Genomic DNA, 25,161 nt, shown 5'->3' with positions numbered 1-25,161 from the left:
GGGGTAAAAATCTTTCTTCTTTTAATGGAAGTTTTGACTAGATGAAACTGCAGACTGTATCTGTTTGCATTAGTAGAAATACTGTAGCTCAAGTGACATAGCTCCATGACAACTGAGCAAACTTCATCTGCTGAAGAAGACTGTGAGATGCAGTTGAAATCTCTAGAAAATGCTAGTAAGGGGACTTTGAGTTAAGAGTTTTTGATCAAAATACCATTTCCAAGGTCAATAATGAATTGTCATGCCTCACAAACTTAAAGGTGCAAGTGATATTTCCATACAACACAAATGGTATAGGCGTCACTTCCCTTGATGATGTGTTAGAGTTTTAATGTTTTCCCAAAATGCAGTAAGCACCCGTCATGTCATCATCTTTGCTACCTCAAACACATCATCGCATCATTAAAATGTAGTACTGTGATCATCAACATCCTCATGAAAGAAACATCATTGTCTGTGGGTTTGCATGTGACAGCCATAGGTGTTCCGAGAGCTCAGAGAGCTGGTGTTGTTGAAATTTAAATGAACTCTTGTGGGTGTGGACTGATACTGACTGATTTTTCTGTGCCTTTGGGGCATGTCATGCCACGGCCATATGTACACTTGCAGCAACACAATAATTCTTAATAGGAAACGTCACCACCGCTTGGACTTGTTCAACTTTTGCTAATGGGTCTAAATTAATTATGGATGGTTTCAAAACAAACAAACAAAAATCAGGGATTTATGTTTTGTCCCTCTTCAAAAAACAAGACAAAAACAGCTTATTTCGGATAAAGAACATAATAACTACCCACACTATATTATTTTGTCAATCCTTCTATAATCTCTATAAACAGATATTTACATATAAATGTATAATCTGTAGGCAAGGGACAAGATTTTGGTATCGGAAGCATTCTGGTTTCTGTTTGTAGTCTGTCTGTAGTCCGAGTATCACAATCACGTTTGAGTGGCCTTTGGTTGAATGCAGGTAAACAGTCCGTGTGGAGAGCAAAAGAGGCGGAACGCATTGGCTGAAATGCAATAGAGGCATCGGCTATAGTCTGACGACGATTTAGCCTTTTATCAATCTCAGAATCTCTAGAGATTAGCTTTTTAAAAAAATGTATCTGCATTCAAACTGTCGTCAGACGATAGCTGATGAGTTCCGAGATTGCCAATCGGACTCTAAATAATGGCCGGCACATGGAAGAGGAAGTCTTGGCCCGGATATCCGTTATCCGGATATTCGCTAGCTACACCGGAAGCCCGAAACATTGGCCGTTGCCCGGCCGGTTCCGAGATTGATCTTTCTATAGTATATGTCATGATGAATGGCCATATAGGCAAAAATAAGCCAATCCAGTGGCTTGTAGGTCAGGTGCTGGATGGCAGGATTTGTCCAAGAAAAAGATAATCTACTTTTCTCCTTTGTCATGACAGCTGCTTGTTGATTAACTGTCAATTGTGACATTTCTACGTTTCGATTTGTTTCTCTGGCAACCCAATTTCACCACAAGGAGCTTTCAAAATGTGTAATAGAAAGTTGACACAATCAGTTCAGTGGGTTATGAAACACATAAATGGCAAATGGGAACTACAAATCTCCCATTCAAGTAAGTAAAACAATCACCTACTTACAAAAGGAGAATATATGATCATAATGACCTGCCAGTCCTTTTTATCCCCTTCATTTATTCTAATATGACATAAGATGTCAATAAGTAATAGGGAGTGGGAGAACAGTCATTTATTATTCATAAATGTCTCATGTTATCAGAGAAACATGCTGCAAGGTTGATTTACAACTATTGAACATTGTACAAGGAGAGAGGAAGAGACAGAGGGAGCAGATGACAGCGGGATACAGAAAGGAAAAAAGAGAGATGGAGGGAGATGTTGAAGTCAGTGTGGTAACAAGTGAAACAGGTTTTTATTCTGGTAGTTACAGACATGTGAAAAGCTAAACTGAAGTGTCGCAGTTTCAGCGGGAAGAACTGCAGTCATGTGACTGTTTATGTTGTTGTTGTTTTTTTTAACCCATATGTCTGCTTGTAGTGAGAATATAACTAAATCTAAAGTTTTGCAGGATTACAATTTTGGAGAGATTATATTTTGAAAATATATTTGTAAAGTTTTGGCAATATGAGTTGCAATGTTTGTATGTCTGATGATAAGTTGCCCAAAAGGGGGTATAAAAAAACAAGAATTCTCAGTATTGTTTTGAGTCCTTTACAGTCAGGAAATAAATACAAGATAATGTTGAAATGGGGATTTATTTAGGATTTTATTTATGAATTAGTACGTTTTATTCCATTCCGCTGAAGCTCAATTACAAATAATTGGTGAACACCGTCTATTACTGAGGGAAGGGAGAGGTCCAGATAGCAGTTTTGCCTACAAATGGCTCATCAGATTCAGATGATGGATCAAGAGAGAAAAATTGAGAAGATGGGCCAGAGTGAAGATAGATACCCTAATGTGTTAGAAAATGACAATGAAAATAACAACTTTCTTAATCATTTCTATGTCCTTGCCCGTTTAAGGGTTAATATCCTCATGATCATACTTTTGATCATGCGATTTGATTCACATTTACAATATTTTAAGACCCTGGAATATCCTGGAAAAGAGATGGAGGAAGAAGAGGGAGTGAAATAGTAGAAAAGAGGGAACAATTGAGAGGATCAGGGTCACTCCCTGTGTGTAGGTGATAAATCATATCGCCATTTAGACTCCTTATTTTTACTTCTTCTACCCGTCTCTTTTTTCTTCGCTCTTTCCCCTCCAGTGCTCTCTTTCCTGACCCTGATCTTTTCCCTTTTTTTTAATTATCTTCCTTTTTCTCTCCTTACCATCCCTCACTTTCTTAGATAGCCTCCCATTTTTCATTCCTACTTTCTCTTTCTCATTGTTGCCAGTGTGTGACCTTAGATGACATCTAGTTTAAAGGTCCAGCATAAGAGTTAGTACCTGAGGCTGGAGCACACACACACCAACCCATGCCCATGCACACACAACAACAAGCCTTGTTTCATAGTTCTGTCAGGTTGCCCTTACAGTACACACTACTCTTGTAGGTGTGCACATGTGTGTGTGTGTGTGTGAAAGTAGGTGCACATTCATCACTTATATGTTTGTCTGCTTGTGCGGGCCTACATGTCTGTGAGTGTGTGTGTCTGTCAAAGGACAGCTTACACAATGCTGCCAATTAAAGGTGCATTTGGTATAGCATTGACCTCTGACCTGTGTGTGGCTTCACCCACACTGAAAAAATGTGAATAACCTCTCTTTAAACTTCACTTACTATGTTTTACTGCACTTATCGTATTACATTGAACGTTAGTTAATTCCTGTTGAATTGAACATTTAACTCTATGCCAAGGGGAAAATACTGACAATTTTTGACTTCGGTGACTCCCAGTGGCAGCAAAAAATAAATAAATACAAAATTACAGACAGCAATGTACCTTCATTACCCCCTCCCTCCAACAAATCTGATCCAGAGACACTGAGATGAATGGCCTGACAGCAACAAATAGACAGCAGCACTGCAATTTGAAAGATGCTGTAATCACAGAAAAATTCTAGACATGGTGGCTTTAAAATGGTTTAACAGGACACTTTAAACATAGTTACAGACACACTTTTAAAATAGCAAAATTTCAGCGCAAAATCAATACATTTCAGTGGAACCACCACAATCAGTGAATCTGCTCCTGCAGACAAAATAAATAAATGGTTTGCAGACAGCTATGAGTCGTTGTACAAATACGGCTCTTGAATAAACTGTGTGAATGTGAACTGAGCTAGCTAGCTAACTGATAATAATCTGAGAGTTAACTATCGTGACTGACTTGACTAGCATGTCCCCAGCTGGCTAACTAACTCACTAACTAGCTCTGCGAGTGGTAAAGTTAGCAGGATTCTAGCACCACCTTTTTCGTGAGGGTGTACAGATGAACTTGCACAGCTGTGCTACTTTCTGCCGTGACCAGGCCATAAATCTATAAACATTAAGGCTCCACTTATCTCACTGGTAAAGATGACTTAACCTTATGATGATGTGAACACAGTTTGAGAAGTAGTCATGGTATGAGTATGATTATATATTTGGAGTGTCCTAAAATACAAAATGACACTTTGTCATCTCACTAACTTAGCAGGAAATAGCAAAAAAGTACCGTTGGTTTTCCTGAGTAAAGTATGAAGTTTCCAAGTTGAGGAAGTCTAATAATTCTTAAATCCTTTAACCCGTTTATGCATGAACGTTAACTGATTCCTGTGGGTAAATTGGGACTTTGCAGCAGAAAATAGCAAGAGGAGCAAACAGAAAAACTGGTTTCAAAAGTAGAGAATAATGCCACTGACAGACTTGTGCTAAACAACAATGCACAGCTGTGCAATGGCATTCTTGCTTATAATATTTTGTGCACTCTACAGGGGTATTTTTAAGAATGAACCATATTATAAGCAAATGGATTACGTGTGCCTTGCATCCATTAAATGGAGCCCTGCCCTGCTCGCCTGCTGGATACAGGTCGTTACCTTTGCTGCTACTGTATGTTCTTTATGTTTTTAACTTTGTAATGATGAAAAGGAAAGCCATTTCTCTCTGCAGGAGGTCGCCATCATTCTCTTCAGAATGCTTCCTGGCTGATAATGACAGAGCAGACAGTACAGGCTGTCATTGCCTGATCCTCCCTCGAGAAGAGCAAGAAGGGAAAAGAAAATATAAAAAGTAACATGACTGAAAGGATAATTTGGGCAGATGTGTTTTTTCTTTTTGCTTCCGTGTGGAAAAATCGTTTTTCATTGTCAGTGACTCTAGGACTTTCATTGTGCCTTTTGTGGTCTTATTTTTGTAGAAGTTTGAGTGGAGGGCAGTTTTTTTAGTGACTTTTTTTCAAGACGTTCCTGCTTTTTGTGTGTGGTAGTGTACAGTGGGTAGTGGCAGGAGAGATAGGGAGGAGAGAGAAGAATGACAACGCAGTGGTAGAGCGGGACAGGCCATTGGTTGTAAGTGCTAAAGAGGATCCTGCCTCCCCTGTTTGCTCACTGTGTCAGGGAGAAAATTACTAACATCCCTACTACAAGTCTTCATTTACTAAACAGATGCTGCTCAATGCCAAATGGGTCATTACACCAACTAAACTGTGTGTGAGTCTGAGTGTGCTCATATGTGTTTGTGCATGCCGTGTGTGTGTGTGTGTGTGTGTGTGTGTGTGTGTGTGTGTGTGTGTCTGCGCTGACTTTATGTTAGTGCATGACGCTGTGTGTGTGTGTGTTACTGTGTGCTGTTGTATGTGTAATTTTGCAGACTGTGTGTGGGTATGTATTATGAATTAGTATGTTGTATTGATGAGGACATATGGTGTTTCCATATGGGGGTGCCACACTTTGTAGTCGTCTCAATGCTGCGATTGCTAGTTGATGTGTTTCTTCTGCTGATGTCTCTATCATACTCCATGTTGTTGTTTTATTGCTTTTGCTCTTGTTCATGTCTTATTTGTAGAATCAGGAGCTAACAGGGTCTTTTATGAGATTCATTTTACTCTAGGGGCTTGCTTTTAATGAAAATCTAAGGACCCTTTTTTGGATCAACCAGTTGTAGCCCATGCTTGCTAATATCATTTGGGTTTAGTAATGACACATCAACAACCTTCATAAAACAAAACTGTCAACTGGATTGTCACTTAGCTAAATGATCGATCTAAATGTATCTGGGTACATTATCTGGATAAGGAAAAACGCATGTTAACGTCAGGTGTAAATGCACAAAGAGCTCATTGGGATCGGAATGTGGTCAGATCAGCCAGACCACATCTGGTGATTTAGAAATGAATGACATCCGTTCGTTGCATTGCTTCTGTTTACCTGGGATGTGCCATATCTGTTGACAAGTTCACCATTCCTGTCCAAACTAATTTTTATATTGATATCTGTTCACAATGCGGGCACAATCAAGATGAGGAGAATGTATTTTATTACCAGGTGTGAATAGGGGACAGAGAGATCTCAAGCACCAGGTTCAAAGGTGTAGCCTCTGATCCATCCCATTCCATCCTAACCTGGGAGCAGATTTTGCTTCCCCAATGAGCAACTGCATATATCACTTCGACCCCCATCAACCAATGTACATGCTGAAAATCACAATGGACTTCCAGGACATTTTTTGGCTGCCAACTTTCTCACTGATAAATACACTCTTAAGGCCTGGTTTAGCTCAACCCAGAAATGAGATATATACTGTATACAGTACAACTAATTGTTTTTTCCAATTGTGTTTTGTGGGGAAACATAATTGCTGCCATTTTTCAAGTGAAGAAAGTGCATATTTGTGCTAAATGCTTTGGTATGAGCAGATATTGTAGGAAAAACAAATGAAATATGTCACTGAACATTTTGTAGATACGTTCTGCATGAACATTTTGCGACTTTGCAGATATGTTCATTAACATTTCCTCATTGTATTGATTTAAAAAAGTAATTCAGGTGGCATTTAATTTTTCTCAAAATGTATAGCTGTTGCACATTCGTAGTACATAAATGATGCATCTGTGTCTTTGTTCACATTCATCCTTGATCGCCAAGGTCCCCTTTAGATCGGAATAAGCTGTCTTTGTGTTAAGCGTAGTAGCACAAGAACAACAACAAGAGGAACATCAAGGAAGGACTGGAAACTGAAAAATGAAAGTGAATGTGAGTGTGAGATAATAAAATAAAATCTCAAGTCCTTCGCATCACACGGAAAAACACATAACGTTGACGTCACATCCAGAGAGCAGTCAGCTGCACAAAATATGGCTGCACATTAACCTCCTCCGTTGCTGATGATGTCAGGTGCAACACAAGGTTTCTTACTACATATTCCAAAAAATGTGAAATATGAGAGGATACATCTCCAGACTTCATCTTTTCTGCAGCCTTCTGTTTTAGTTTTGCAGTGGTAAAATGCTACACCAGTTAGCAAAGACATGCACACACATTACGCTGTAAAAACAATCCATGCAGATACTGTAGGTTCACAATGCTTGAATCTGACGACTTGGAAATAACACTGGATGCATTATGTTTCAACATAATCCATGTGTCCTCACTCAAACTGACTGGTATTTAAAACTGCCCACCTGTGGGGCCAACCTGGTGGTCAATGGGTTAAGGCTGACTCGTGTCCTGCTGGGGACCTTTGTTGCATGTCATAACCCATCTCCCGCTCTCCTCATTTCCTGTCATCTCTGTAGTGTCAGCTAAAAAATAAAGGCATAAAATTGTCAGAACAATCATTTTGAGAAACTGCCCACTTGTGATCGGATCCTGTAAGATGTGTTGCAGTTCTGAGTGCAAACAGGATGTAGTAGGATCATTTAGGAGAAATCTTAAACAACAGTGGGAAAAAAATTATGGAAACTTAGCATATGGCGGGCTGTATCTGAAATGAGTTCCTGATTGATGAGATCACTCCCTTATATGTATGAGAGTAATTTCTCAACGCTTTCCCACAAACATCTGGGATCATGTTCATTTGACTGGCTTGTCAGCATAGAAATGGCTTTCCACTGTCAGAGGTGGCGTTATTCATACCCGCAGGAAGAAGACATTTAAATGAGAAATTGAATATGTTAGTTAGCTATCCCTAACCCACATTAACTTTCATTATGTGCTGCCCTCAAGCAGAACAGATCTGGTACAGACCTGAAAGAAAGTTGCTTCTTTTAAAAGCTGCCCATTACAGAAGCGCAGATTCTTAGCTGTTTTGACTCTGTTTGAAGTCAAAATGTCAATGCCAGTGGCATATATCATATGCATTTCTCCATTCATACCAATGCAATTAGATTTCTTCTTCTTTTTGTGCTTCATGGTGATGTTGTTGATTTCTGGACATTAGACATGGTGGACGATCTCTGCTTAATCTCCTCTGGTTGAAACATTTCTTTCAAAGCTACAGACAGGAGAGTCTCTTTAAAAAGAAAACAATGGGGAAGATATAAGCAAGGTGAATGGAAACCAGACAGCTTTAATGAGACTCCTTTTTAATGGCAAATTTATAAATGACCTTTTAGCTAAGATACAAATATTAATCCTGGGTTTGGTGAGTTTGCACTCAGACTTGAGTAAAGGTGCATTTTGTGCTATATGCAGTGGTGGTAACTAAGTAACTAAGTACATTTACTCATATACTTTACTTAAATACAATTTTAGGTACTTGTACTTGTGTACTTTCATGTTATGTTACTTTATACTTCTACTCTGCTACATTTCAGAGGGAAATATTGTACCTTTTACTCCACCACATTTATTTGATGAATTAAGTTACTTTTTTAGATTTAGGTTATTAATACAAAATATTATCAGCTACCAGTTACCAGCTGCAACATTAAAGAGATATGTACATTAATCTATCAATGATTATGATCCAATAATATAATTTATATTATTCTGAATTGGGCCATTCTGCTTAATGAGTACTTTTACTTTTGGTACTGGTATATTTGAATGTTTAAATGTGACCTTGATTACTGGCCGGTGTGGCTAAGCTTTATGTTATGATATGATATTATGAACACACGCAAGCACAAACAGTACATACAGCACACACACATACACAAACATCCACACACAGATATCTCTTTTCAAGCACAAGCACCTGGACACTCAGCTTAAACCACAATCAATAAAAGTAAACCACTTCATAAACCAAGCAAAGTACACACACACACCTACACACACCTACACACACACAAAGAAAAACAAAATGTACTAACAGTCACATTCAGACTATATACGCAGGTAGAGTATAGGGACACCTGCAGGTATGTAAAGATAATAAACGCACCTATACAACTGCATAAACAGGGTAAAGATACACACACACACAGACACACACACACACACACACCCAGGCCTGCACAGAGACCACTGTGGTCTTAGAGGCTCCGTGCTGAATGTGATGTTATTAGAAGTGGCTTAATGGTGCCATATTGTGTCCCTTCTCAGCCACACACACACACATACACACACACACACACACACACACACAAACACACACGCACACATACACACACTCACATTAAGACACAGACTCAAGTTACAGACCATACACTTTCCCATGACCGCAGAATACACTCATACACACATGAAGTGCACACACTGCAGGGATTCAACAATGTATTTTTACTTTTCTCTCTGTCTGTCTTTATTTATTTCTTTAACAAGGACAATGCATGTTCATGAGCTTTATTATTCTGTGATGTAAATTTGCTAAATTTAGCTCAGTTTCTTATTTTCATATTCTGTCCCTGGGCAGGTTAGTGCTAAACAGTTTTAAAATATATACAGTATAAGGTAATAGCCCTGTTTCTTAAAGATGGAAATACAACCAGGACAAAGGGCCAAATTTAACTTTAAATAGACGCAGAATATTTTGAAAATGGCAATATGGCAATGCAATTTCATTCGGTCAGACTTGGCAGATGTTAATAAACAGAGCTAAGTGATACAATTGGAAGGTGTCATGATAAAATGACATGGTTGAAAGTATATTCAAATCGCCATGAAAGGGCTCATAAATGGTGGCTACTGACTAGATGGCTGACTGACTGACGGAATCATAAAATGACTGGCTAGGCAAAGTCTGAGTAGGTGGCTAAATGACTGACTGGGTAAAGAGAGAATTAACAAGGTGACTAGATGACTTGCAAGGTCACTAAGTAGGCGGCTGTCCGACTAGGTGGGAAGGTGACTTGCTAGGTGACTATCTCACCGGTCTACTTAATGACCGTCAGTAACCAGGTGACTGATGGGGTGACGGAATGATTGCGTGGCTGACTTGATAACTGACTACATGACAAGATGACTGACTAGATGATTTGGAGAGTGACTAGGTGACAAAGGTGATTGGCTAGGTGGCTGCACGGCCAGGTCACAAGATGGCCGTGGCTCACTGATTGGCTGGCTGGGTGACATTGTGATTGGCTTCCTGCTAGGTTAACCAGGTGACTGACTGAGAAGATGACTGACTTGATGATAATGAGAAATTCTAATGACCAAAAAAGAAAATGGTCTTAATGAAATCTGCTGATTGAAATTAGCTAAAAAAAAAAAAAAAAAAATCTTTGCTGACTGGCTGGCTGAGGGACTCATTGTTTGTGTGTGTGTGTATGTGTGTGTGTGTGTCTCCAGTCTGGTCTATGGTGAGGTAATTGTAAACTCTACTCTGTAATCTAGGCTGACTAGCAATCAAGTGATTGAGGCTGTACTGAATGCTATAGCCATCGATTTGCTCCCATTTATCGTCTGGTGTGGATGTAGATGTGTCCCATCCACGCCTCTCTGCCCTTGTACGTCTGTCTCTTACTCTCCACTTTCTCTCTCTCTCCTTCTTGCAATGCCTCCCATACTCCCTCATCCCTTTTCTCCTGTCTGTCTGTCTGCTGCCGTACCTCCTTCCTCTGCTCTTTCTCCCCCTCTCCCTAGCACTCCTTACAGAGCAGTGACCATTTTAGGGGAAATCCATTTCTCTTTACCCAGATTATCACATCGCTCCTCTTGGTAATTGAAACGGGCTGCCTAGTCATTGGGATTATATTGGAATACAATACCCTGCTGAATGGAGCAGTGGTGGATCATGAATAGCCAGACGTAGCCATCAAACTGTCTGGGTGTTGTACTGTGCTGTAAAAGACACATTACTCAGATTTTTAACAATAGAAATAGAAAATAATTACTTTTCCAAGAGAAGCTTCCCTGATTTTCTTGCCTTTTCAAGCTTTTACCCTTTACCAAAAAGTGTCTAATGACTTGTGATTGTATCAGTTATATTGGTCATGTGGCCCTGCTGTAGAAGGCTCACCAACATCTCCTGAATCTGCTTTTTAACAAGAGCCAGCTTTCGGGGCATGCCGAAAGGCTTCTGTTCCAAGAGAAGCTGCAGCCTCAACTGTAAAAGTCACCCATGACTTTTACAACTAAGTCATGGCCGTTTCTATAATTGGCTGGTTTACTAGACGTCCTCTCCAGCATTTCTCACACCTATTTTGCTAAATGCAGTATTTATCATTATATAAATCTTCTTCTCCTGTCTCTCTGCAGTGGTACCTCCTTACAGCCGAGACATTTTTACTTCTTTTTTATTACATTTCAGCCTTTTCTCTTTCTTGCAGTGGGGAGGCAGCGGTGTGTGCGTTGATGACCTCTGTGCTTGAAAATGTCTCAGTCTGTGTCAGCAGGGTGGGAAGGAACATTTAGTGGGGGCCCTGAATGTCTGTTTTTGTGCACAAAGATGTGGGCATTTGCCTGCCTGTGTTTGCCACAGATGGTGTGTGTGTGTGTGTGTGTGTGTGTGTGTGTGTGTGTGTGTGTGTGTGTGTGCACGTGCCATGTTGGACTCCAGACCAACTCAGCAGCTGCTAATTACGCTGACAGAAAAATCTCTCTCTGTCTGTTCTCCCATCAATACATATTTCCTTTCTCTCCATTCGGCTTTCTCTCTGTCACTGCTCTTTCTTTCTCTCCTGCCTCCATTTCATTTTTTTAACCCCTCATCTCTCCGTCCCATTTTTTTTGTCATTCTCCCATATTTTTTCCCCTTCTGTTACTATACAACACCTAAGGCTGTTCTCTCCCATACCTCCCTCTGTCCCTTTCTTCTCTCTTTCTCTCTGGCCTGTCATGCTGAGGCAGTTGTCAACACTAGGCTGGACTGAAATCCCTTTCTTCTTTTCCACCTCTATCCATTCCTCCTGTCCCATTTCTTTCAATCTGTTGTCCTTTCTTTATCATCACATCCTCCCACTCCTCTCTCCTAGCTTGACTCCTCTAATATTTTCCCATTTCTTTCTTTCTTTCTTTCTTTCTTTCTTTCTTTCTTTCTTTCTTTCTTTCTAACTCAACGGAACCTCTACGTTCATTTTATTGCCATCTGTAGGAATTAAAAATACATGCAGAGGAAAATTTAAGGGGAAAGAGGAGAGTGCATGCGATAAAAATACAAAACACTCTTTGCTCTCCCGTTTTTCTTTTTCCTTTCTCCCCTTCCCCTCACGTCCCTCCGTCGGACTCCAGTGCTCCCACTCTCCCTCACGTCATCCCCTTTCACCTCAATCCTTTCCCACCTTGCTCCTGTTGAGAGAGTATGTATGATGAGGAATGTGAGAAAGAAGACAGGAAAGCTATATTTCATTAGAAATGAAAGGATTGTGCACATCAAAATGATCTGAATGCAGTTGGAAAAGGGTGAGTGGAGCTGAGAGAAAATGTCAGTTTTACTAGAGAGGTGTTTAGTTTTGAAAGAATCTGCCAACGAGAGTGTTTCCAATTCAATTCTAAGGGGGAATTTGGCAATTTACTCAAATCGAGTGATGTTTTCTTGTGTAATGATACTAGCATACCTTATTTTCCAAAGATACAGATGAAACGCGATTTTAACAACCTTTTTATAATTAAATGAGACTAGGTTTGAGGTTCTATATTGCTTTATCGAATCTGAATCCAGTATTAGATCCACTTAATGAGTCCAAATCGTTTTGTCTCTCCTTTACTGAATATATTTAACTTTCAAAATATATAAGTAATCTGCAATCACCTTTGCTGGCTGAAAAGGCAGAAACATTCCTGTTTTGAACTGTGCTACCTTCAAATCCAGCAGCAGGGTATTCAAATCTGTACTTAAAAACCTCCGCAAAAAAACGGGAAAGACATCAGTCAGCACCCCCCTCCCCATCTCAGCTACAGATTTGCGGATCCTCAGGTGTTCAGAGGTGCTGTCTCCGAACACAGCGAGCAGACTGATCCTAAAAGTGTGGTTTGACGTACAGCTGCATCTGGCAAGACGAGGCAGAGCGGGCAACAAGAATAAGGACTTTACAAGAGACTCTTTTATTTTGAAACAGGATGAGAACGGCAATGAGTACATTTCTCTCGCCCACAATGCTGAGACCAAAAACCATAAAGATGAAGAGCCATGTAAAGAAAATTACAGTGGGTGCATCTTCGCTAAACCTGGTAATCCAAACTGCCCCGTTTCCAGTTTTAAAAAGTATTTATTTATTTATTTAGCTCTTTAGCTTTAACTTTGTCTGCTGTTTGGTGCTGGGCAGGTAGCGGTGGGTTAGTGAGGTATTTTTTTGCTTGAAAGGGCTGCTTGCTGTATAACAACGCTGATGAAAGCAGTGAGAGTGAACCAAAACAGCAATGTTGAGGCTGTGAAAACCAAAACAATTTGCTAAAAGACGCTAAAACGCTGCGTAGAGACGAGGGGACTGCAGTTGTAATTGAGATGAAATGAGAAGTTAACTGCAGCTGCTACCTGCCTCAAAAAGGATAGACCCAAGATATTAGAAATATTATATAGAAAATGTGTGAAAAAGAGAAAATGTAAGGCTACAGATGTCACAAGCTTGCTAACTTTGCTGCACTCTGTCTTGTGATTACCCAACTTTTCGCCATTTGAATGTGACTCTGTACCATAATATCATATTGTGGACATTTTCTGCTTGTCTGGCTTGACCTTTTACCTGCACATCACCGTCCGTCAAATGCGCACTGAGCCGCTTCATCTCTCTCTCTCTCGTCTGTCTCTTCTGGATCCAGATGAGGAGACGATCGGCCATATGCTCCTCTCCCTCAGATGTAACCTCAGAGAGAGGAGGCCAGAGTGGAGAGGAGGCGTGATATCCTGGCAGAAGCTCCTCTCTGCTCTGTCGCCCTGGGGGGAAAACAATGTTCCACTCTCTTCTTCTCCTTTAGCCAAAGGAGCGAGAGATACTAACGGAGAAGAAGTAAGAAGAGAAAAGAGAAGGGAAACAGGAGGAGGAGGTGTGCAGCCTTGGCACACACTCCTCCCCTCTCTTCTCCTTCTGGCAGACAAGCTATCTGACACAACTGATTACTCATCTCATTACAGTCAGCGCTTAACCTCTGTGAGTGTGTGTGTGTGTGTGTATGGCCTTATATCCACGCTTAATTGTGTGAGCATGCCTGCTCCTATGTGACCTTCAGTGCATGTGTGTCTGGCTTCAGTCCACTGAATGCACTCCAGGAAATACTTGAGGATGCTGATTGATCAAATAACATTTGATCTGACATATGTGGCTTTAGTATTTTTATGCATGTTCTTAGCAGCTGTGTTTGTGCATTTAGTGTGTGGGGTTAATATGTCATATGTTCATGTCATGTTAACAGGAATATCTTCAGGCTCATCACTACTGTAAGCAGTTCTTAGTGTGTGTGTGTGTGTGTCCTTAGAGTTCATTTATGTTTAGCATGCCAAGCTAAATGTCCTGCAGCACTTGGCTGTGCAACAGTCATAAAATGCTCCATCTATGATTATGTTGTGTATACACCTACATTATATTATATTATATTATTTTTGTGTGTATAAGGAAAAAAGGAAACAACATAACAAACGCATGGTTCTTGCCATGTGATGTGTTTTCACTGTTGTCATGGAACGGCAGAGGCAAGTGTTGCTACAATAAGGGCTCACTGTCAATCTATGATGCAACCGTTGATATGTATGTGTGTTTAGGAGAGAAATTTGAAGGAAAAGAAAAATGAGGACAGAAGAGCAGTAAGGGAAAGTTGAACAGGAGGAGACAGAAAGCACCAGTGCTGATTTGTACATGACAGGGGTCAGTGATAAGGATAAAATCTTCTCACATGGTAGGTGTAATTTTACATAACAATGTCAATATACATTTACATGTACGGTAGTAATTTTTTTGTAAATTGGATTAGATAAAATCACCCAATAGGAAAGCCTTTTTTGTTAATCCTTATGAAATAAATTCCTAAAACATCAGTGTACCTAATCACATTGGTGCGAAAAATGCTGTAATTTCCATATTGCCACAAAGCAGTCCTGCTCATTAATTTCAGCATTGCTTACAGTGGCCTAATACAATTAGGAGATATTAAAGATATTGTTACCTCAGTGGAAATAATATAGCAAAATCTCTACAAATTCTACAAATTTCTCACAGTGTACAGTGGCATATTCCCCAGTAGGCTGGTGTCGTCTCAGAATCTGTTCATTTCAGTGGAATCATTAATTCACTAGTGGGGGCTAAATAAATCTGTGCTAATTTTTTACATCAAATTTTACTCTGGTGAACTTTGACACACAAATTTCTGCCAATGACAGACCATCGTGACAGTGCTGACCTTTGAGGGAAGTGAGCAGTGTTGACAGGTGTACGATAATTATCGCATTTGCACCATAATTTAGCCCTTTATACGACTTTTACAACACCTAAATGTACGATAATTCATTATAGTCATAATTTCATATTTTTTCCGTAACAGTGAAATGGTATAGAGCTGATATGGAACCAGCCGGATTATTCATTGTACACTAACCATGTCAATAATGTATGTATCACGGAAAACTGACCCTGTATCTGTGGTAGTTTAAGGTTTTTCATTTCCTGTTTTATTTTGTAATATTCTCCTTTCCTTGCGTGTCTTGTGTTTTTACTTCCTGTCTGTTTTCCCTCCAGTTTTGATTGTTGGTCCTTCCTTGATTGTTTGCACCTGTGTCTCGTTGTCTCACCTCCCCTAGGGTATTTAGTCTGGGTCTCTTTCTTTGCTCAGTGTTGGATCTTTGTTGTTATACATGGTGGTGTTCCTGCTGAGTGAGTCCTGCCTTGAGTTTTTTTTTTTTTGTTCCTGTCTTGTGAGTGTTCCTGACCTTTGTGTGTGTGTGTGTGTCGCTGTTTGGTGAACTTTTTGTTGTACCTGGTTCCAGTGCCCAATTCCCTGGCAGTTTTACCGTGAGTTCTGTTTTTTGGATTCTTTGTCTCCCTTGGCCCTGGGCTGGATCCTGTATCTTGTAACTTGCCTGCTCACTATTTGAACTGAATTACCATCTTGGACTCACTTCACTACTTCCACCACTACCAGCCGGTAACCAATCTGCCTTTTGCCTGTTTACCTGTCTGCTTACCGGTCTGCCTGTACCTGCCTGTCAACCCCATCACCCTCAATAAACATTGTAGCCATTTGGCTACTTCAACCCATTACGCTTCCTGGCCATCTGCATTTGGGTCCATATACCACTACACACATCATACGACAGGATCTGCCATTAATGACCCAATCACATCTGCTCGCATTTCATGTTTCATCAATGTTTATTTATTTTTTTTTTTTATTTAATTGGGCATCATTGAAATAAAGTTAAATATCTCTTTTCCAAGAGACCTTGTCACTCCTTGACCTCTTAGAAACTGTTACTTTATTTCACAAGTTGTTTGTGGTCAGACCATCATTTGGTATGGTTATCATCAAGTTTTGTTTGGTATGGTTTATGGTACACAAAATATTTACTTACACGCAAGGATGCATAGTGTGTCCTGCAGCCTGCATAATAAATGGTGACCCATAGTTGCAGCCCATTGCAGTCAACTTTCTAACCTATGTCTGGATTTTGAATGTACAATAGTTCCCCTTGAAATATAATTTTGGAGATCTTGTACAATTATTTGGTTTTCTGGCAACTGTGAAGAACTGAAGAATCCAAAATGGAGGAAGCTATTGTAGCTTATTAGCTGTGTTGCACCATCCAGTTTTATTTAACCTCCTCATTCAGAGCGTAAACTTGACATTTAAGAGGAATGGTTTTTAGACAGTTATGAGACAAGTCATGAGTCATCTTTTCAATAAAACTGTGAATTATTGTCCAATTAGTGACCAAGCTAATGAGCTTGGTAACTGACGGTTAGCATGCTTTTCTTCCCCCTTCAGTAAGAAGAGAAAAAAGTTGTCCAAGCAGAGTTATTAAAAGGGGGGGGAAGCCTTCCTAGCTAGCATTCTGTCAGTTACCAAGCTTGTTAGCTTGGTCAGTAATTGGACAAGAATTTAAATTCTGAGAACAAAATTCCAGGTGGGAGTAAACGGCACAGTACTAAGAAAATACAAAGAAGCTCAGAGAGCTATTTAAACTTAGTAACGCTAGCATTTTCCCAGCTTGCTTGTGTGTTAGCAACTAGCTCGCCAGTGACAGTAGTTCACCGACTGGCCCTGTAAGTTGGCCCTTTTCTAACCTTTTTTCGTAATTTTTTTTTTTCCCAGATGAATTTCACTGTCACATTCTGCTGTGACTGTGCCTTTACATACGTCAACTGTCAGAATCCTGGGGCACTCTGGTAGGCTAGGGGTCTTATATAGTAGCTGAGTGATCGCAACAACCTTTGTATCATCTGTCCTCTTCCCCCTCATTTCCGTCAGCTCTCCACAGTCCACTGTCGAATGAAGGGGAAAAAAACAAAGTGCCAGAATCTCAAATAATTATCCAAGAATAGCTACGGTAACAATGACATCTAACTAGAAATTCAACCAACCAAAGAGCCCAAAGTCCACTTCAGAAGCCCAGAATCTTAAACTGGTTAGACTGTAATTAGGACAAACAAATCACAACTGAGCCAACTTGAGGAAAGAAATATTATGCGCTGACATATTAGAAAAAGTGTTGTTACATTTATTACTATCATGGTACTGTAAATAGGACAGTTCCTATATTTTAGCTAACACACCACCCAGGCCTATCACCAAAACCTAGTACAAGACAAATTATATTCTGGTATTCTGTCAAACCCTTGTTAAGCATTTGCTTGTGTAGTGATGATATTCTGCCCTTTGGCTTAAATGGAATCTCTCTCTTTTCTTTTTCTGTCAGTTGCTCTGTTTCTTTCCCTCTCATCATCAGCCAGAAGGTCACTTTGTACCTGCAGCCACGCAACACAATAATCGGAACCTGACATAGAAGCCTCGTGTGTGCATTGAATTTGTGCAGAATTTTTGTGTTTTTCCACGTGTGTGTGTGTATGTGTGCACAAAGCTGGCAGAAGTAAATTCAGGGAACCCAGATGGCCTCCAATCCCAACTGAACCAAATGTGAATTTCCTCACAGCCTTCAGGAAACACAATTCAAAAACCTCAGCATTGGCACCGTGAGCTGAAGCTGGTCTTTTTTGGCTCCAGCTGTCATGACAATGTACCCTGATCCCCGGAAAATCCCCATGGGTTCTCCCATACAGTCGGCTCCACCATCTTTTTTTAAGTTCAGTCACTAGGAGGCTGTACATAGACGTGACATTACAGATAAAGGGAGGAGACAAATCTCCCCTCTTGTTCATGGCCGGAGGAGACAACGGTAAATGTTCAGCATTATCAAATCTGACTGCTGGAGTCATGTGGGGAGCTGTTGTAAAACACCTGCTAAATGGACAACTCGGACCGCATAGCAGTTGATTTGTATATTCATGCCAAAACTGGGGATTAGGCTGTGGGGGGTGAGGAGGGCGGTGGAACATGGCGGAACAGTGTGACAAAGAGGGGAATGGAAACAAGCAGGAGTAAATGAACTTTAATGAAACTGACCTTGTCAAACAAACTGCGGGCTGTTTTCAAAGCCAATGTTGTTGAAAAAAAACAACATTAACTGAAAATACTATGTACTTGTTACTAAATTAACCCACTCATCTGCTGTCATAAATCACAGCAGTGGGTGTTTCGAGGTGAGTGGGCTGCTTCGACACTTGCTGCATCCCCATCCCATACTACATACAAATTTTTTACATTATGTAGTAACTATCATGTGCTGTTTTGGGAGAATAGAGGAAATCATTCTCATCAATCAAACTACTTTGTTTTTCCAAGATCTTCCCAGAGTTGTGTCACCACCATTCAAAATCAATGTCTTGCAGCTGTGAGTCACTTCTCCATCTTCTTTGTGCATTGCATTGTGGGACAATAAGAACAATTCCTCCAACATAAAAGATGAAACAGGTAATTTGTCAGTGCCTTCCGAAATGACCCATATTACCATTACAAAAGCGATTAATATGATTGTTTTCTCGTCTTCCACCTTCTTGGTTAAAGGATACGTCTGGTGATGTTCTATGTTTGTTTTTGTTTTTTTTTTATTCTTATCAACAATTCCCATGAAAAGACGAAAACTAACAATGAATTGATCCTACTAACAAGTATGGAGCCAAAGCCTGATATATATTATTCATCCAAAAACTATTTAAAACTACTTTTCAAAATGCTATTTTTGCCACCCTCCCCACAATTTTTAGTGTAAGTTTGACTTACTAAAATCTCTCTAAACAGCGTTTTCTTAATTCCATAACCCATATGAGAAAAGCTGAATCCATAAAAATGTTAATATGCTCATCTGTGCCTCCATCAACTACTACTGTGCACTCGCAGCAACAAGCTTTATGAGCAATAACGAGTGCTCTGTGAACTTTTTTTTGCCCCGGGTATTATCTCTCAGGCAACATTCAGGCTCTAACCCTCTAAACGGTAGAGGTTGTTGGGGCCTAACACAGCCTGAGCGAGAAGTCGAAGAGATGCAAACAATATTCAGTGCTGAAAAAAGTTAATCCTACCTCCTTTGCATGTGTCTGGTGTACAATAGTGTACATTAATAGCGGCCTCAAGCATTGTTAAGAAAACATACTGACTTTTACACATAATTCTGTTGATGGCTGGGACTGTGAGACTTCTCAGCGGGTTTCTGGAGGGTAGGTTTGGTGGTTGGAAGGGTAACCCTGAGTGGCATTCCCCTTTTAAGTTCTGCATAAGCAGCTCTTTGCCATCATTTCTCTATTGATCGTCTTTTAACGCTCTGAAGAAGAATATTGACTGCTGAGTTAGCCACTGATTTGTGTAGCTCAACACATAATGTGGGTGTGTGTGCATTAGCTATGATTGCATCTGTGTGTGTGTGTGTGTGCCCCTCCTGCATCCTAAATCAAACCAAATAAATGAAAAAAAGGGGTGTAAAATGGCCGGCCACAAAACTGTCCTGCGCATGAAAGCTGCAGCCTTGCATAGAAAGCAGATAGCATGAGCGCTGGGGAAGAAGCTCACCTGGAAATGCTTCAGAGCACACTTTAGTTTGCTTGTTCCCTCCAAAACAAGTCAAACTCAGCAGTTCACAAGAGGTGGCATGTTCCTCTGTTGTGATTTCACTCTCTATTCTTCGCCGAGGTGTTTGAAAAAGGCCTCAGATAAATATTGGATGAGCAAACGTCAGCACAACAGCTTCAAATATTGGAGACTATTTGAATGCCAGACGACACACTGTGGCAATTGTGGCATTTTGGTGATTTCAGATTCTCCATTTTAAAGAAAATGTGCTGAATGTAAAAGCAATACAAGGGGCTTTCCCCTGAAAGTACACTCCTGCTTTAGTTTTTGAGCACTTGAAAGAAAAAGTGAGCAGTTCCAAAAACTGTCATGCAAACAGTTCTGTTCTTTGAATTTAGTGGCGCTCACAGAGAGGGGCTTTCCAGTAAATAGTTTGTTTTGTTGTTGACAGGAAAATAAGAAAGAAATGGAAGATTGAACATTTAGTCTATGCTCATTTATTCGCTTTTCTGTATGCATATTTGAGAGGGTAAGCAAGAGAGAAAAAGCAAAAGAAATGAGGAAAGAATACGAGACAGGAACGCTGAAAGAAGGATGATTAGAAAGTCAGCACAGAGTTAGTGTACAGCTGTTCAGATTTCTCTTTTGTGGTAAATACGGGTATGACAGCTTTCAGAGCAGGACTCAGGCAACCATTTAATAAAGAGTGTGGAGACTTGCTGTTGCTGTGCTTTACAACGGCCCCAAATATACGTACGTATCTGCAAATTTGTGTTTGAAGCTGACTTTGTTGAACTTTGTTGAGAAGATGTGAATTTTGAGTATTTTAAAAACGATCAAGTGGGTGGCTCATAAATGAAGAATTAGCTTCTAAATATCTCGTCTACTCCAGCCTCAAAAACCTTTTTATCTGTTGAACTGGATGTAAACGAATATCAAAGGAAAAGTGGTATTGAACTATAAACAGAAGTCAAATATTACTTTTAAATAAAGTGTGATTAATATATGACCACTTTTGGTCAAATTCAAGATGACTTCTAGTCATTGCTGATAGTGGGTTTTGGTGGATTTTTTTTCTGACATACATCATGCACACTCGAACTTTGTGAAAACCATAGAAACCAGTTTTATGGCCATTGCTCTGTTTTTTTCAGGACGCGTTTCAGCCATGTTTTGCAGTCGTCCGTTTCACACGTGTCTGATGGATCAGAATCAATACTGCTGTCTACCCCAGCTGCATAACGGCTCATAATCACAACCAGAAGCACATATTTAGGCTTCAAGTCTATTTTCCTCCATTTCGAAACGCGGATAACCAACAGCAGTACTGTGGTTGAACGCATCCTGTGTGAACACTGATGCGGGACTGAAGCAGCTGCTGCTGCGACGCTGACATGCTGCTTTCACTATGCGGCCAGTGTAGACAAAGGGTTACAGAGCTGCTGTGTTTGGCAATATTTTATTAAAACATCTGTAATCACAGCTATGATTTGTGTTTGTCATCTCCAGAAAAATGATAACATTGGTCATTTATTCAATGTAATTCGATGTATTAAAAGAACTGGATAGCATTCTGTCCAGTGAAATTTGCTCACAGGGTGGATACAATGAAAACGTTTCTTTTCCATCTTCCTTATGCTTTTGAATTTTTGGATCCATAAAGCATGCAATTTAATGATAAAGCCCTTCGTGACTTTTCAAATTTGATTGGACCGAATGGCTCAAATAGATACAGAAGTCATTTTTGAGGGTTTGTGATGCTAAGAAAAAGTTATTCCTGCTTTACAGCCTTACTGATCTCTCTAAGTAGCAACGGTGGAAGCGGTGTGACGTTGTTATAATGTTGAAAAGAGACAAGGTGCTGTAGAGTTGTTGGGTCAACATAGCATGTGACTTTAACACATGGAGACCGCAGGTGAAGTCCAAACTCCTATTAAAAAATCAACAGTGGTTTCTTTTGGCCATGACAGCGCTGTCATCCTAACCACGGCCACGATCTTTTCTTAAACAAATAATTTTAGTCACCTAACCAAATCCTAACCATAGTGCTGGCAGATGGGGAAAAAAAGCTCGTATGAGTCATTTTTGGAGCAATCACATGGGGTCATTTTGGAAAACACTGACAACACAGACCTTTTTTCTGGTTTAGGTATGAGGACTTGGTGTGTGTTTGAGTTGTGAAGATTGTCTGTCTGTTTTTGGGGCGCTCTGAAGGGCTTCAGTGCATCACATTTTAGTTTTTTTTTTTTGAGAGTTGCTATCCATCATTTTTCGTATTACTCTGTGTCACCAATTTCTTGGAACATGCTGCTGCAGAGCCAGGATTGCAGATACCATAAGAGCTCTTGGGCTCAAATTGCAATGTTTCAGAGACAATGGTGAAACAAAAAGCAAGGATAAGGATATAAGGATGAAAATTGACTTCAGACATCACTTTAGGAATGATTGACGCTTCTATTTATTGTATCAGTCTGAGGTGAAGGTAAATGCAGCATAATGAGTATGGATAGCATGCATACAGTATACTGTGTATTCCTGTTATTGCACATCTATCTGAGTCTTGACTCTCACCACATTAACACAATGCTTGCAGGAATGTGCGAGTGCTGCAGTCTATCACGTCTAAGACTGAAACACACTTTCTCTGGTCACATCGTATTGGCTTATGCTAATTTTTGCAGCATAAAAACCCAGTCGGTAATGAGTAATTTCCCCAGACATCAGTCTGAGTTTCTCATTCATTTTTGTTTCGTTATTTCATCTTGCTATAAAGGGAAAAGGGAAGGTTTTGCGTCAATTTCCTCTCATTTGTTGTGAATCGTATGATATTAGTGACTTGTGTTACAAGTGTGACCATGAAGACAAAGAGAGAGGGAGGCAGAGGGAGAGAGACAGAGACTGAGAGAGATGTGTTGATGGTTTTAAACACACCAATGTGTTGAACTTACTGAGATAATGACAATGATCGTTTGAGATCGGGAGCATTAACAGCTTGCTGCTGTGCATGCGTGCAACCTGATTCAATTAATCTAAATCTAAATTAACATTTGTAGGACTGTTTCAAATGTTGTGTGTTTTGATAACCCACTGCTTGATTTGGGCTGGTACTCACCGGTACAGAGTTCTGCCATGTCTGATTTTTGCCCACATAAGTACCCGTACTTCTGTACCCGTGCTGTGTACCTCTACCACGGTTTAAGCTGTTTGGTGGAGGCAGAAATCTGCTGTTGGGCCCCTGTTGCCTCCTTCAGTGGTTCCCATCATGTACAGTGCACGCAGCATACTGTAGATGACGTGTTTCAGTACATGCCCAGAGACCTAGAAACCAAGCGACCTGGCCCCCGGTTTTCTGTATGTAAGGTAGTCTTTGGTAATTTGATTAAACACAACTTTATTCAAGATTATGCCCCATGTGCGCACAATGTAAACTAAAAATAATTAAGTTTTATAACAACGTTATTGTAGTGTGCCCTCTACAAGACAGGGCCACAAAAATACACATTACTAATAAAGAACCTGGTTTATATTGTTCTTTGGTGGTGCAAATTCCCAAACAGTTTGCACTGCTACATTTACTGTATATTATTTCAAAAATAATGACTTGCTCCATTGTTATATGCATCTCAGAATGTATGTGTATTTTCATAAAGAAATATATTTCACATTGATATCAGTAAGATGTACAACAGTCATACCTGGATATGCTATCTAATAGGGCTGCACAATTCATCGAAATGTTATCGAAATCACAATATGGCCAAGTGCAATATCCAAATCGCAGAAGCTGCAATTTTTTGGATAAAAGTAAAATGTGAGACAAAACAGCATTATAATGAAGTGCTGCAGAGATGCCCCGGCCTACAAATCTCCAGTTCTCCAGATGTAAGAAAACGTGTTTGTTTGGTACAGACCCCAACAAATGTCACATCATCATGTTTTTTCTGTGAAAATGAAAAATGTGATGCAAAAATGATCATTCCCACTAATCGTGAATCATATTGCAATCGTAAAATCCCTCAAAAATAATGGAAATATTACTTTTTTTCTCGCCATGTCGTGCAGCCCTGCTATATAAGATAAAAGCCACATGCTGTGCTGCTGCTGGTTCAAGTACAGCTTCGGAGTGTCTTAAACTCCTTTATCATATCTAAAGCTACATTATCAATACTTACAGTAAGCATACAGTGTACAAGCCCTGCTTTTAAGAAAGAAACCTCTTTGTTCTCTGCTTTTTATTTATTATTTATAAACTTTTCTTTTGGCATCTGCCCACACAAATCCAGTACTGTATGTCCAAATGTGTCTTCTGTATATTCATACAAACTTTTTTCTGACGATTGCGCCTGTGCTGTATGCATGTTTCTGTGCTCATCCCTGTGTGTGATGTGTGTGTGACGTGTATCTATGTGTGTGTGTGTTTGTCAGTGGTGGGTTGAATCAGCGTGGCTGGTGTCTTGTGTGGGCGGACAGGCAGACAGCGCCCTGCTTTAAATCTGACAGCAACTATCCACACACACAGACGGGGGGGGTCGCAATACTGCTAACATGCCTTATTGTACTGTAAATTCTTAAATAGTAGCTGGAGCCGTTATTTCCCTATTTTATGGGTATATTCTATCATTTTTCTATCATTTTTGAGCAATTTAGCCTTTGTTGCTGTTTGCTGTTAAACTCAAAACTTCCTGTTGATAAATTCAGCGCAATGTATATTTCCACGGCACTAATTCCATCAGTACAACAGTCATGTCGTGCTCACCACTCTGCTCCACTGAGTTTCTCTTCTCGAACAGAAATGCTTTTTTCATTCCCTTTCATTATTTCCAGTCACTTCCACTTTGGCATTTTTTTGATTGTTATTAAGCCCCTGTCAATTGAACTTTAAGGTAGGTTGGTAGAGATATGTAGAGAATAGAAAATGAATAATAAATAATGAATAGATAACGAATGCAATTTAAAAAAAGAGTAATAATACTCCTGCACAGATATTTTACATTAAAATATGTGCTCAAAGGCCATAATCTCTACCTCTCTTGGTAGGCTTTTAATGTGAAAGACAGAAGTTCAGAGTGCTGACATTCAAATAACTTTTCCAGGTGTTGGATTAAAAAAAACAAACTAAAGGCAGAAGTCCCTCAAAAGATCCACACACGGGTATAAGAGAAGTGGTGGAGGAAGTATTCAGATCACAAGTAAAAGTGGCAATACTGCAATAGAAAAATACTCCATCACACGTAAAAGTCCTGCATTGAAAAAGTATGTGCACTAAGTATTATCAACAAAATGTATAATCTGTAAAATATC

At 39.9% G+C, this 25,161-nt stretch overlaps 1 protein-coding gene across 3 annotated transcripts in view; it reads left to right on the top strand.

Annotated features, from left to right (window-relative positions):
* il1rapl2 (interleukin 1 receptor accessory protein-like 2) overlaps positions 1-25,161 on the top strand; it is a 457,851-nt gene that overhangs the window by 74,999 nt on the left and 357,691 nt on the right. The window contains exon 1 of one of the 3 annotated variants that reach the window (XM_044205050.1): positions 15,711-15,752. The exons of the other annotated variants lie outside the window; for them this stretch is intronic. The gene's annotated coding sequence lies outside the window, so the exon portion shown is untranslated. Of the gene's footprint in view, positions 1-15,710; positions 15,753-25,161 lie in introns of those variants that run through there. 3 annotated transcript variants of the gene reach the window in all.

Source organism: Siniperca chuatsi, linkage group LG8, assembly GCF_020085105.1.
Source record: "Siniperca chuatsi isolate FFG_IHB_CAS linkage group LG8, ASM2008510v1, whole genome shotgun sequence".
Classification (NCBI taxonomy): Eukaryota; Metazoa; Chordata; class Actinopteri; order Centrarchiformes; family Sinipercidae; genus Siniperca; species Siniperca chuatsi.
Note: the sequence above shows the minus strand (reverse complement) of the source record. Positions and strands in the feature narration are given on the sequence as shown.